The sequence below is a fragment of the Balaenoptera acutorostrata genome, chromosome 2 (genome assembly GCF_949987535.1).
Source record: "Balaenoptera acutorostrata chromosome 2, mBalAcu1.1, whole genome shotgun sequence".
NCBI classification, from domain to species: domain Eukaryota; kingdom Metazoa; phylum Chordata; class Mammalia; order Artiodactyla; family Balaenopteridae; genus Balaenoptera; species Balaenoptera acutorostrata.
In genome coordinates, this window is record NC_080065.1 from 161,912,593 (window position 1) to 161,927,157 (window position 14,565).

At 37.4% G+C, this 14,565-nt stretch overlaps 1 long non-coding RNA gene across 4 annotated transcripts in view; it reads right to left on the reverse strand.

The window, feature by feature from the left end:
- Window positions 1-14,565, reverse strand: part of LOC130707383 (uncharacterized) — an 83,672-nt gene that overhangs the window by 47,227 nt on the left and 21,880 nt on the right. For all 4 annotated transcript variants that reach the window (XR_009007275.1, XR_009007277.1, XR_009007276.1 and 1 more), the window contains one exon: window positions 1,300-1,445. This is a non-coding gene — a long non-coding RNA (uncharacterized LOC130707383). The remainder of the gene's footprint in view (window positions 1-1,299; window positions 1,446-14,565) is intronic.

The following is a 14,565-nucleotide window of genomic DNA, read 5'->3' on the forward strand; positions in this document are numbered from 1 at the left end:
TCATTCTTCAGACATGAAACTCTAATCCTTCTATTTCCCTAACCCACAAAGCCAAAAATGTTCCCATTCCATTGAATTCCCTTACATTTAAATGCTCCATTCATCTAACACCTAATAATACTGTCTTCTATTACCAATTTTCTTACATTTACATCTTATCTTCCTAACTATGCTGTAAGTTCTTTAAGGCCAAAACCATCTCTTATACTTTTCGTATTCTTCATAATGCTAATCGACTACTGCTATAAAGATATGGTCAAGAATTCAGAAATTATAAATTAAGATGTTTTCACATCTTTTTCTGACATGGAAGGAAAACTTTTCAAGCCAAAAGCTGTGATCCACAAATAGAGAAGGTGTGACAAACAGGAAATTTTCTATTTCTCTCTCAAGGATTTTAGTTTTGGCTTTAAACAGAAAAAAAATCCTTTAACATATATTTCCTTAGCCATGTGTTAATACTTTATAAATTATTTCCAGGAACTGTACAAGCTTTTCTTCAAAAACTACTTATACCAGCATACCTTGGAGATACTGCAGGTTCGGTTCCAGACCACCACAATAAAGCAAATATCGCAATAAAGAGAGTCACACAAATTTTTGGTTTCCCAGTGCATATAAAATTTATGTTTATACTATTACTGCAGTCTATTAAAGTGTTCAAAGGCATTACATCCTAAAAAAACAATATACATACCTTAATTAAAAATACTTTATTGCTAAAAAATGCTAATCACCATCTGAGCCTTCAGCAAGTCATTATCTTTTTACAATAGTAACAACAAAGGTCACTGATGACGGATCACCATAACAAATATAATAATAATGAAAAAGTTTGAAATATTTAAAGAATTGCCAGAATGTGACAGAGAGACATAAAGTGAGCAAATGCTGTTGGAAAAAAGACGCCGATAGACTTGCTCCATGCAAGATTGCCAAAAACCTTCAATTTGTAAAAAAACACAATATCTGAGAAGCACGGTAAAGCAAAGCACAGTAAAACGAGATATGCCTGTATTTTCTAATACAGTTACTAGTCATTAATTTCTGTAGGAAAATAATTCCTAAAACTATAAGTCTCAAAAACCACACAATGTAGACTGATGTGCTATTTATTAAATATTAAATAATTTTAAAACTTTCAAAACCGAGATGATAAAAATACTTAGTCTAAACTTTATTAAAAGAAATGGCTTTCTTCTTTGGTTGAATATATTTAATAACTGGGAAAATTTGATTAAATTAATTTTCTTTACTGTGATCAAAATAGAAGAACTGATTTTGATTTGCTTATTTTACCTGAGTAGCTTTATCTTTCATGCATGAAGGGTAATGAACATGAGGATCTCGTGGCCACTGTCCTGTGAGATAAGGTCGTATCCAAAGAAGAGGTTCGCCTTATTGTACCAGAGGTTCGAACTTGATGAGATTTTGGCCTGTCCACTCTAAAAAAGTGAAAAAAGATTAGATTAGTCACTAATGAATAAAGTAAAACTTAAAATTATTTAACCTTCATAGTTTGTAAAATATCACTCTGTGAATTTTCCCTACAATATTTATTTACCCTAATAGCCCTCCTGCATGATGTGATGAAATTTATAGACCCTCTCCCAGAGGAAAATACATTCACATATTAAATTTTGCACACACTTCCAGGGCTGTCACACCCTACAAAGCCCATCCATTTTAGAGACCTATTCTAAAACCTGTATATCATCTCCACTGCCATTACTTTAATTAAGACTTCATCATGTCTCAACTGCCAGTTTCCTAAATGCTATCTCTGCGTCCACCCTAACTAAATCTTACAGTGCCACCTCCCTCCACTGCTTAAAAAAATTTCCATGGTTATTCACTGCCTTTAACTTAAAGCCCATTATTTTTCACAGTTCAGCTCCCATATACATCAATACTTGATGTCTTGCTACTCCTCCATAAACCCATGTTAACTACGAAATGCCATACAAACTAACTGCAATTTCCCAAATGTAAAACGCTCACTTCTCTGCCTCTATACCTTCTATTATCTCCTGCACCTAAAATGTTCTCCTTCCCTGTTCACTTGACAAAAACTTATCTTCAAGATCAGCTCAGGTGTCACACTGCCTCTGTGAAACCTTTCCCAATGCTCTTCTTTTCTCCATCTCTGTCCTTTTTAAAGATATACGCACTCTCCTCTGCTTGCGTGGAGCCCTAAATTTGTCTTTCTTCCCCAACTAGAGCATAAGTTTGGTCCCTACAGATTGAAAAGAACTTGATGCTCAATACTTATGAATTGATTCACAGCTACACAAAAATAACATGTATAAAGAATCTTATATTTTAATTCAGCTTCCTCATTTATGGATGAAGAATTTGAAGCCCAGAGGGATAAACTTAAATTGTCCAATGAAACAGAACTGCTAACAGGTGATAGAGGTAAAAAGGAACCAAGATCTCCAGACATTCTACACAGTTCAATCAATCTACAGTAATAATCTACTTCTCCTCTCCATATAGGTACCATAGGTACCTCTGCTGAAAATTAAAATGATCATACTGAACTCTTTAGTTTCATTACAAAGAAACTATAAAGGATTTTTCATATATGCATCTCAATTAAGTTACTACTAATGTGCATTGAATAATCAAATCCAGTGGATTACAAGCACCAAGGCTCAGTCTTACTCAGAGTTATATCTCACATCAAACAAAATGTCTTGCACATTACAGAGGGCCAAGAAACATTTGTTATTGAATACTGTCCTTTAACTACCCTTCTGAAACCAAAATACAAAATTGGGCTTTTTAAATCGGAAAACAAAAGAAAATGCAGCATACTGTGAACTATCATATTATTTACATACAGTCGTCCTCAGTTCTGTGGGGGACTGGTTCTAGGACCCTCACGGATACCAGAATCTGAGGAAGCTCAAGTCCCTTACATTTGGCCATCCACCTCTCCGGGTTCCACATCCTTGGACACAGAGGGCTGGAGGGCCAACTTTATCTTACAACTGCAGTTCTGATTTCTTCTTTGACCCAAGAGTGTTAGAGAAGATCTGAAAATTACAAAATTTCCTTCCTATCTTTATTACTTAGCTCTCATTTTATTTTGCCATAGGCAGAGAGTCTAGGACAATCTATTTCTACTCTTTGGAATCACCTGAAATTTTATTTGTGACCAAAAATCATGGTCAATTTTCATAAATATTTCATGAGTCATGGAGAACACATATTTTCTGTTTTCAGAATAGTTATTTTTCTTGTATAGCAGCTGAAATAAAAATATAGAATATAGTAATAATAAAATTATTATCTTTATCTGTCACAGACTTAGAGAACTACTCAAGTTTCTAAACTACTCTTCAGATATAACAATTCTCTTTACCTCTTGCAATTTTTATCATTTAAATTTAGTTCTGGGGAATTCCCTGGCCGTCCAGTGGTTAGGACTCTGCACTTCCACTACAGGGGGCATGGGTTCAATCCCTGGTCATCGGGGAACTAAGATCCCGCAAGCTGCGCCGTGTGGCCAAAAACAAGAAACAAACAAAAAAAAGTTTATAGAAATTTAGTTCTGTATAATTTGGTTACATATTGATTCATGACATCATCATTATGGCTTATATGCTTCACCATTGTAGTCTGTTCCATTTATTACTTTTAAGCTCTGTCAAATTGAACATTATCACCCCTTTATGCTTTCCTTCTATTATAATGTATCTGGTTTGCCTATTCTTTTATTTTCAATTTCTTTCAATCATGCTGTTTAGGTGCTACTCTTGTATACTGTATGTAATTAGGCTTTTTGAAAAAACTTTAGAGTATGTCTTCTCCTTATAAAAGGTATGTTCATCCCACTTATATTTATTGTTATAACAAACTTGATTAAACCTGTCATAACTTTTTTCTTCCTCTTATAAATGCTTCCTTGCTACTTGTTTTCTATGTTTTACTGTTTACTTCTTTTTCCCTTCTTACCTTTTCCCCTACCATAGGTAATTTAGAAGATATGCAGATTGTTTTTAGTTCTATTACTAGGAGTTACTTCTATTAATTCTTTTAAATATTTTTTCTGGCTATAAAAGCAATATGCACAAATTTTAGCAACTTCAGGAAACACGGAAAATTAACATGTCTCTCATAATCTGATTTATAATAATTTGTTTAAAACTATTTAAAGTTACTTTACATTCCCTCCACCAAGAACAAAAAGACAAAAACAGTTTATCCCTTGAAAAAGAACATTTATAGCAATAAAAAAGGCCTACATAAAGGTCAGCCACAACCAGAAAATGAAAAGCCACTATATGCGAAATACTTGTGCCTGAACTTTAAACTGCTCCAAACTATTATGAAAGTTGTATGTAGTCTACTTATAGTTAGTAAAACTCCTGTTAACTTGGTGAATACGGATCATTTTTATGTTTTATAATAAGTATATAAAGAATCTATAAACAAATCGCTTGATACATATAATATTCTAATCTGTACTTTTTTATTACATTGTTAATCACTGGACCTTTGTCTATCCCTTTCAAAGGATCCCATTTCTCCCCTTAGTGTCCATTCTCTCTGATTAGCTACTGTCAGAACTGTGGTCTTTAAGTTATTTTGACTGAGTACTCCTAATAGTAAATAGCTAAGTATGCAGCAATATGTGCAGTTATTTATTTATAAATGAGGTATATATTATATGACTAATATGTTATATATAGTGTAAACCTAAGTAGAAATTTGCATATGATATAAAAAATAAAAATATGTATAAAAAAATGGAAGTTACATTTTCTTCCTGTATCTCATAAGTGGGTGGCCTTACTTCAGTGTGAAGACCACTGGGATAAGGGACTTTAAATTGGGTGCTCCCAAGTCCCAAGGACCAGTGGCAGTCATCAGCTTGGACTCTGAAAACCTAGGCTCCAACATTTGGTGTAGAAACTTTCACCTTGTGCTGAGTATCAGAGGGGGACATTCTTACCAACGAGAGAGCCAAGAAACAGATTTGGCAACCTTTTTCTGGGACAGCGCGGACCAGAACTTCTGGTGTCATTAAATTTATGAGTTTTCTTGTATTGTCCCTTAACCAAAAGGAGCTTTTGTACTTTTAAATGTTGTATAAATGTGTTATGTTGCGTGAGAGCCTGAGGTTTTTGAACTGGAAACTTCCTGAAATTTATATCTCCATGTGGTTACCATAAAGATAATGTAATAAAAGGGAAAAATATGAATTGGGTGCTAAATTCAATCTACAGATTGGCCAGTTAGCTCTAAGTCTATGATATACCGCTATTGCTTAATTGTGTTAAGAATGTGTAAACAAGCATCACACATTACCAATACCAAAATAACAAAAATGGTCTGCCTCAAACAGAAAGAATAAGGTAGAACAACATGATATCAATATCCTGTTATAAAATTCGCTCTACCAGGGACTTCCCTGGTGGCCTAGTAGGGGGGACTCTGCGCTCCCAATGCGGGGGGCCTGGGTTCGATCCCTGGTCGGGGAACTAGATCCCACATGCATGCCACAACTAAGAGTCCGCATGCCTCAAATGGGAGCCCACATACCGCAATGAGGATCCCGTGTGCCGCAACTAAGACCCAGCACAGCCGAGATAAATAATAAATAAATAAATATTAAAAAAAAATTCGCTCTACCAGTCATGATTTTTAAAAAAATTATAGTATATGAAGTAAATATACTTGAAAGGTTATATTTCAAACATATGCTTTAAAAGATTCTCACCATTGCTCACACAAGGAAAATTTCAAAGAAATGTAGTTGTTAGTAATTTCCACGTAAATTATTTGAAGGGTTAAAATTCAAAATAAGTTTAAAAATTGGCAAGGATAGTACTCTTCCAAGATATGATTAGCCATAATAACCCCACTTAACCAAGTATCAGTAGGGCCTTTTTTACCAACAGATTCATCATAAGCAGTGCGATTCTACTTTAACTTATTAAATAAGTTATTAAATAAGACGACTTATTCCTATTATCCAAACTATCATGGCAATGAGTTAGACTTTAACTGCCTCAACATCTAAGCCTTGATTCTCCCAAATTTTTATTTATTTAATTTGTGGTATTATTGCCTACCAATTCAGGTTTTACAATTTAGTGCAACAATAAAAATCAACACTGGTTTTGCATTATAGTAGTCCCCTCTTATCCTCACTTTCACTTTCCACAGTCAACCATGGTCTGAAAATATTAAATGGAAAATTCCAGAAATAATTCATAAGTTTAAGATTGGGGGGAAGAGTCAAGATGGCGGACTAGGAGCACATGGAATTCACGTCTCCACACAACTAGGGCACCTACCAGGCACCAGTGAGGGACCACAGACACCTAAGGGGAGGGGAGAAACCCCCAGTGACCAGGTAGGACGTGGGGCATGGGGGGAGTGAGAGGGGGAGAAGTGGAGGTGGGATGGGACTGGCGCCCGTAACGGGTGGCTGCCGGAGGGGAAGGGATCCCACCCCCAAAGGGGGAAATTGGGGGACCACTGGGAGGGCAGAGGATCAAAAGGGAGCATGGCCAGTTCTCCCCTGCCCACTTGGGCCCTCAGGAGCCTGCTGAGATCCCGGTCCTGATCCTCTGCCCATGAATGTCCCCTCCAGCTGCATGGGTCCTGAGGGAGTGGGAGGGAGGGAAGGGAAAGCAAAAGTAAAGGCCAGACCTACTGGACTCAAACCCCTGAGGGGTGGCTGGGGGAGGGGAGGAGTTCCTACACCCAGCAGGACACACCCACGGTTAGGGGTCCAGCGGGGACTGGGGAGACCCCGGGAGAGATGGGGAGTGGGGGCATGGAGGAATGGAAGGGAACGCGGCCAGTGCTTTCCCTGTCCACTTAGGCACCAGAGAGCCTGTTGGGCTCCTGGGCCTAATTCTCTGCCCTCAGAGCCTCCCTCCTGCTGTGCAGAGACCAAGCCCCATCCTTACACCCCCACCCAGGGCCCGACCTCTACACTCAGAGAACCCCTCCAATGAGCTGGGCCTAAACCGCACCCACACACCCTCACCCATGGCTTTGCCTCCAAACCCCAGAACTCCACACTCTGAAGGCCCTCCTTTGGATGTGCTGCCTCTCCCCTTCTGTAGGTCCTAAGTAGAGGCCCTGCCCAACACTTGAACATCACCCGCCCAGGCCCAGCCCCCAAGACCTTTTCTGGCTGCATGGGTCCTAAGCCTAGGCCCTGCCCCACCATAACCCCCACCAATGTCTAAGTTCCAACCCTGCCTAAACTCCGCCCCCCATAGCCAAGGCTTTTTTTTTTTTTTCCTTTTTTCCTCTTTTAGATTGGGGTTCTGTTTTACCTTGTTGATTAATTGTTCTTCATTGGGCTTCCCTGGTGGCGCAGTGGTTGAGAATCTGCCTGCTAATGCAGGAGACACGGGTTCGAGCCCTGGTCTGGGAAGATCCCACATGCCGCGGAGCAGCTGGGCCCGTGAGCCACAGCTGCTGAGCCTGCGCGTCTGGAGCCTGTGCCCCGCAACGGGAGGGGCCGCGATAGTGAGAGGCCCGCGCACCGCGATGAAGAGCGGTCCCCGCACCGCGATGAAGAGTGGCCCCCACTTGCCGCAACTGGAGAAAGCCCTCGCACGAACCGAAGACCCAGCACAGCCAAAAATAAATAAATAAATAAATAAATAAAATTAAAAAAAAAAAAAAAAAAAGATTTAAAAAAAAAAAATTGTTCTTCATTCATTTATATGTTTATTTTTTCTAATAAATGTTTTATTTTTCTAATTTTATTTTATTCTTTATGCTTTGTTATTGTTCTGCTCCTTTTTGGCTTGTTCCCCCACCCCCCTTTTTTCTTTTTCTTTTTTCTGTTACAGTTTTATTTTACCTTGTTGCAGTTGTTTCAATTATATTATTATTTTTCCTAATATATTTTTGATCTTTCTAATTTTATTTTTTTTTTATTCTTTGTTATTGTATTGCTCCTTTTCTTCTTCTTCTTTTTTTTTTTTTTTCCACGCCACATGCCTTACGGGATCTGGTTCCCAGGCCACAGGTTAGGCCCGAGCTCCTGTGGTGGCAGCTCCGAGTCCAAACCGCTGGACTAACAGAGAACCTCAGACCCCAGGGAATATAAATAGGAGTGAGGCCTCCCAGAGGTCCTCATCTCAGCACCAAGACCCGGATTTATCTAACTGCCTGCAAACTCCAGTGCTGGATGCCTCAGGCCAAATAATCTGTAAGACAGGAATACAGCCCCAACCATCAGAAAAAAAAAATAAAATGACAAAAAATATGTTACAAATGAAGAAGCAAGGTAAAAACCTACAAGACCAAATAAATGAAGGTGAAATAGGCAACCTACCTGAAAAAGAATTCAGAGTAATGATAGTAAAGACGATCCAAAATATCGGAAACAGAATGGAGAAAATAAAAGAAACATTTAACAAGGATCTAGAAGAACTAAAGAGCAAACAAACAGTGATGAACAATACAATAACTGAAATTAAAAATACTCTAGAAGAAATCAATAGCAGAAGAACTAAGGCAGAAGAACGGATAAGTGAGCTGGAAGATAAAATGGTGGAAATAACTGCCAGGGAGCAGAATAAAGAAAAAAGAATGAAAGAATTGAGGACAGTCTCAGAGACTCCTGGGACAATAGTAAACACACCAATATTCGAATTATAGGGGTCCCAGGAGAAGAAGAGAAAAAGAAAGGGTTTGAGAAAATATTTGAAGAGATTGTAGTTGAAAACTTCCCTAACATGGGAAAGGAAATAGTCAATCAAGTCCAGGAAGCACAGAGAGTCCCATACAGGATAAACCCAAAGAGCAACATGCCAAGACACATATTAATCAAACTATCAAAAATTAAATACAAAGAAAAAATATTAAAAGCAGCAAGGGAAAGGCAACAAATAACATAAAAGGGAATCCCCATAAGGTTAACAGCTGATCTTTCAGCAGAAACTCTGCAAGCCAGAAGGGAGTGGCAGGACATATTTAAAGTGATGAAGGGGAAAAAACCTACAACCAAGATTACTCTACCCAGCAAGGATCTCATTCATATTCAATGGAGAAATCAAAAGCTTTACAGACAAGCAAAAGCTAAGAGAATTCAGCACCACCAAACTAGCTTTACAACAAATGCTAAAGGAACTTCTCTAAGTGGGAAACACAAGAGAATAAAAAGACCCACAAAGACAAACCCAAATCAATTAAGACAATGGTAATAGGAACATACATATCGATAATCACCTTGAATGTAAATGGATTAAATGCTCCAACCAAAAGACACAGACTGGCTGAATGGATACAAAAACAAGCCTGTCTATATGCTGTCTACAAGAAACCCACTTCACACCTAGGGACACATACAGACTGAAAGTGAGGGGATGGAAAAAGATATTCCATGCAAATGGAAATCACAAGAAAGCTGGAGCAGCAACACTCATATCAGATAAAATAGACTTTAAAATAAAGACTGTTACAAGAGACAAGAAAGGACACTACATAATGATCAATGGACCAATCCAAGAAGAAAACAAAACAATTGTAAATATTTATGCACCCAACATAGGAGCACCTCAATATATAAGGCAAATGCAAATGGCTTGAAAAGGAAAAATCGACAGTAACACAATAATAGGGGACTTTAACACCCCACTGACACCAATAGATCATCCAGACGGAAAATAAATAAGGAAACAGAAGCTTTAAATGACACAAGAGACCACACAGACTTAATTGATATTGTTGGGACATTCCACCCCAAAGCAGAAGAATACACTTTCTTCTCAAATGCACACGGCACGTTCTCCAGAATAGATCACATTTGGGGTCACAAATCAAACCTTGGAAAATTTAAGAAAATTGAAATTGTATCAAGCATCTTTTCCGACCACAACACTGTGAGATTAGAGATCTATTACAGGAAAAAAAACAGTAAAGAAAACACAAATACATGGAGGCTAAACAGTGTGCTGCTGAATAACTAAGAGATCACTGAAGAAATCAAAGAGGGAATCAAAAAATACCTAGAAACAAATGACAACAAAAACATGACGATCCAAAACCTATGGGATGCAGCAAAAGCAGTTCTAAGAGGGAAGTTCATAGCAATTCAAGCTCACTGCAAGAAAACTCTCAAATAAACATTCTAACCTTACACCTAAAGCAACTAGAAAAAGAAGAACAAAGAAAACCCAAAATTAGTGGGAGGAAAGAAATCATAAAGATCCGAGCAGAAATAAGTGAAATGGAAACAAACCAAACAATAGCAAAGATCAATAAAACTAAAGGCTGTTGCTTTGAGAAGATAAACAAAATTGGTAATCCTTTAGCCAGTCTCATCAAGAAAAGGAGGGCGAGTACTCAAATCAATAAAATTAGAATTGAAAAAGGAGAGATTACAACTGACACTGCAGAAATACAAAAGATCGTAGGAGACTACTACAAGCAACTATATGCCAATAAAATGGACAACCTGAAAGAAATGGACAAATTCTTGGAAAAGTACAACCTTCCAAGATTGAACCAGGAAGAATTAGAAAATATAAACAGACCAATCACAGGTAATGAAATTGAAACTGTGATTAAAAATCTTCCAACAAACAAAAGTCCAGGACCAGATGGCTTCACAGGTGAATTCTATCAAACATTTAGAGAAGAGTTAACACCTCTCCTCCTCAAACTCTTCCAAAAAACGGTGGAGGGAGGAACACTCCAAAACTCATTCTATGAGGCCACCATCACCCTGATACCAAAACCAGAAAAAGATATCACAAAAAAAGAAAATTATAGACCAATACCACTGATGAACATAGACGCAAAAATCCTCAACAAAATACTAACCAACAGAACCCAACAACACATTAAAAGGATCATACACTATGATAAAGTGGGATTTATCCCAGGGATGCAAGGATTCTTCAATAAACGCAAATCAATGTGATACACCATATTAACAATTTGAAGAATAAAAACCATATGATCATCTCAATAGATGCAGAAGTATCTTTTGACAAAACTCAACACCCATTTATGATAAAAACTCTCCAGAGAGTGGGCATAAAGGGAACCTACCTCAACATAATAAAGGCCATATATGACAAACCCACAGCAAACATCATTCTCAGTGGTGATAAACTGAAAGCATTTCCTCTAAGATCAGGAACAAGACAAGGATGTCCACTCTCGCCACTCTTACTCAACATAGTTTTGGAAGTCCTAGCCACGGCAATCAGAGAAGAAAAAGAAATAAAAGGAATACAAATGGGAAAAGAGGAAGTAAAACTGTCACTGTTTGCAGATGACATGATACTATACATAGAAAACCCTAAAGATGCCACCAGGAAACTACTAGAACTAATCAATGAATTTGGTAAGGCTGCAGGATACAAAATCAATGCACAGAAATCTCTTGCATTCCTATACACTAAGAACGAAAAATCAGAAAGAGAAATTAAGGAAACAATCCCACTGATCATTGCAACAAAAAGAATAAAATACCTAAAATACTCAAACAATCTTTGAATTTACAAGAGCTTAAATAATAACATTTAATAAAACATTGAATAAAAAATTAAGAGTAGCAATAAAATTGCTAAAATAAATATTCTAAAGTATGAAAGAAAATCAATTAAATAAATACTTATCATCATTACTTAAGCTAAACAGGCATCAGGAAAATAGTAATTTCATAGGTAGTGAAACCAGGTAACCACTACCACTAAACAAAACTTGCTGAATGTCTACTACTACATATGAAAAGCACTGTTCCGTATACCAAGAGGAATTACAAAATCAGTTTCAGACTCTCCTCAAGGAATTTACATTCTGGTTGAGGGAGATACAATATGTACAATTAAACTATAATATAAAGTGGTATATTATGGCACATGCACACCAATGAAGGACAGGAAGCAAACAATGCAAAAAATAAATGAGGCAGCAGATAGCTAGAATGATGTACTCCAACTACATCAAGGGAAACTTTCAAGTAGTAAGGCTCTTACCATGCCACTTATAATCCTGTTGCTAACATCGCCTACTTAAATATTTGAGGATAAAATAGAGAATATCTAAATTCAGCAATAAAATATGATGGTTAGAAAAAAATCACATCTATTTCCAGTACTAGCATCATTGTTAGGACCAGAAAATGACTCCTCATGTAGCATTCTGTAAAAAGACTTGCTCATTATATCCATCTACAGGTTGTACTTTCCCCCTCCAATTCCCCTCCCTCATGAGGGAGCAGTGGTAGGCCTGGGGTTCCTCTGGGGTTCCTACTGAGGACTATACAAAATAATTATTGCTTTCTAACAGCCAATTGGAAATTTAACTTTAAAGTGATAATAGTATAATAGGTTTAAAAACAAGGAGCTGTATTAGATAACTCTGCATCTGAATAGCATACAAGGCATTACTCTAAATAGGCAAAACTGCTTAATATCTAACTGCCAGAGCACTGTAATATGAGGTTAAACTAATTGTTCCCAACAATTTTTACTTTAGTAGCAGTGACTGAAGATTGACTGGTTAGTGAGTTTGGAAATCTGATGGATTAAGAAGCTCACCTGAAGGAGAAAATTAACAAAGTTAAGTGGAATTTCTGCAAATTAAAAAAAAGTTATTATTAGAAACTTTAAGAACTTTAGCTACAGAGAAATATGAAACAAGCCACTACGCCTTCTAAACCAACCTTAACAGGTGGTAAAGAGGATGCAATATTTTTGAGTGACATAATGTAGCCATACAGAATGTAAACTAACACACGTAATAAAAAGTGCTCACATTCTTTTCTTGGACTTTAACACACTCCAACCTTTTTCATAGGTTCAGTGTGCATAAGTAACTAAAAAATAAAAATTGTTGATTCTCTGTGTTTAGCTCTCAAGAAAGATTATTCGCCAAAGCTCTCCATTAAACACTGATTATACAAGCAAAGCACATCTAAACTTAAGAAAGCATTTAAACCTTTTGAAAAAGAGCTATTATTCCTTCAACTACTGTGTAAAGACTATAACTGCATGAAACTTAGCCATTGTAACACCACCACCAAGAATAAACTGCTTCTTACTTTATTCAAAGTTTATTACCACTCTGAAGAATCCTCAAGCCATACATTTATTACAACTCTAAAGAATCCTCAAGCCATACAATTCAGCAAAATGCTTAAGATAACTAAGTAACAAATACCAATTTTTCCAGACCTTTCTACATAGAACTCACATTAAGTAACTAGTTTTACATAAAAATATCACATTAACAATGTTAGTCAGTAGTATCAAAACACACATATATAATAATACTTTGTCTTGAATTTAAGTTCCTAAAGTGTGTAAAATCTTTTTATGTTTTAAAAATTATGTTCAAAAAGAAGCTGCCATTAAATCCCATAATGTGTGCGTGTGTGTGTATGCCTTAAATCACCTAGTATTGATTAGAAAAATGTTAAAGAATGGTTAAAAAAAAAAAAAAAGGCAATACTTTTTAGTCAGTACAGTGTCAACATCTGGGCATGTCTGAGAAGTAATAGCAAAAGCTTTCTAATACAGTGTATCACCCAGAAATTAGATCTTGGGAGATCCTAGAACAGAAAGGCTCAAGGCCCTCAGGCATAGGTGGAACTAAGCAATGGATCTCAAAGATGGGATCCTGAGATGTGGCTCTCTGTATAAGCATCACCAGGCAGCTTGTTAAACATGCACGTTACTGGGCCACACTCCCAGAGATTCTAATTTAGTAGCTATAGGGTGGAACCAGGTATCAACATATTTTTTAAAATTTTTCTTTTCTCTCTTTTTTTAAAAAATTAATTTATTTATTTTTGGCTGCGTTGGGTCTTCGTTGTTGCACGCGGGCTTTCTCTAGCTGCAGAGAGCGGGGGATACTCTTTGTTGCAGTGCGCCGGCTTCTCATTGCGGTAGCTTCTCTTGTTCGGGAGCACGGGGTTCTAGGCGCACGGGCTTCAGGAGTTGTGGCTCACGGGCTCTAGAGCACAGGCTCAGCAGTTGTGGCGTGCGGGACTAGTTGCTCCACGTCATGTGGGATCCTCCTGGATCAGGGCTCGAACCCGTGTCCCCTGCACTGGCAGGCGGATTCCCAACCACTGCGCCACCAGGGAAGCCCTCAACATACTTTTTCAACCAGACCAAATTGATTCAGATGCATCATCAGCCTTGGGAACCACTGAGGTCCTAAAGCAATGTTTCTCAAAGTGTTAGACATTTGTTAAATATGCTCAATACCGGGCCCAATTTCTCATCAACAATGTGAGACTCTCTGCTAGTGGGACCAAACAATGTGAATTTTAAACACGTATCTCAAGTGAATCTACTGGTACTAAAAGCTTCAGAACCTATGTCTAAAGGATTGGGACTAGATCCTTTAGAGCTGCAGGTGCTCAAAAATAAAATCATTTTGTTGATTATAATCTACTCCATTTAGAGGCACTGAAAGCTTGAATATAATTCCAAGAAAATATCCTGCTGCAAAAAAGTCAAACAATTCTTCGAAATCTGCACTTAGCAGCTAACCTTCTAGAATCTAGTAAATTTAAACTTCTAGTCATCTCCTTCAAAAAGGTCACTTTCTAAACTG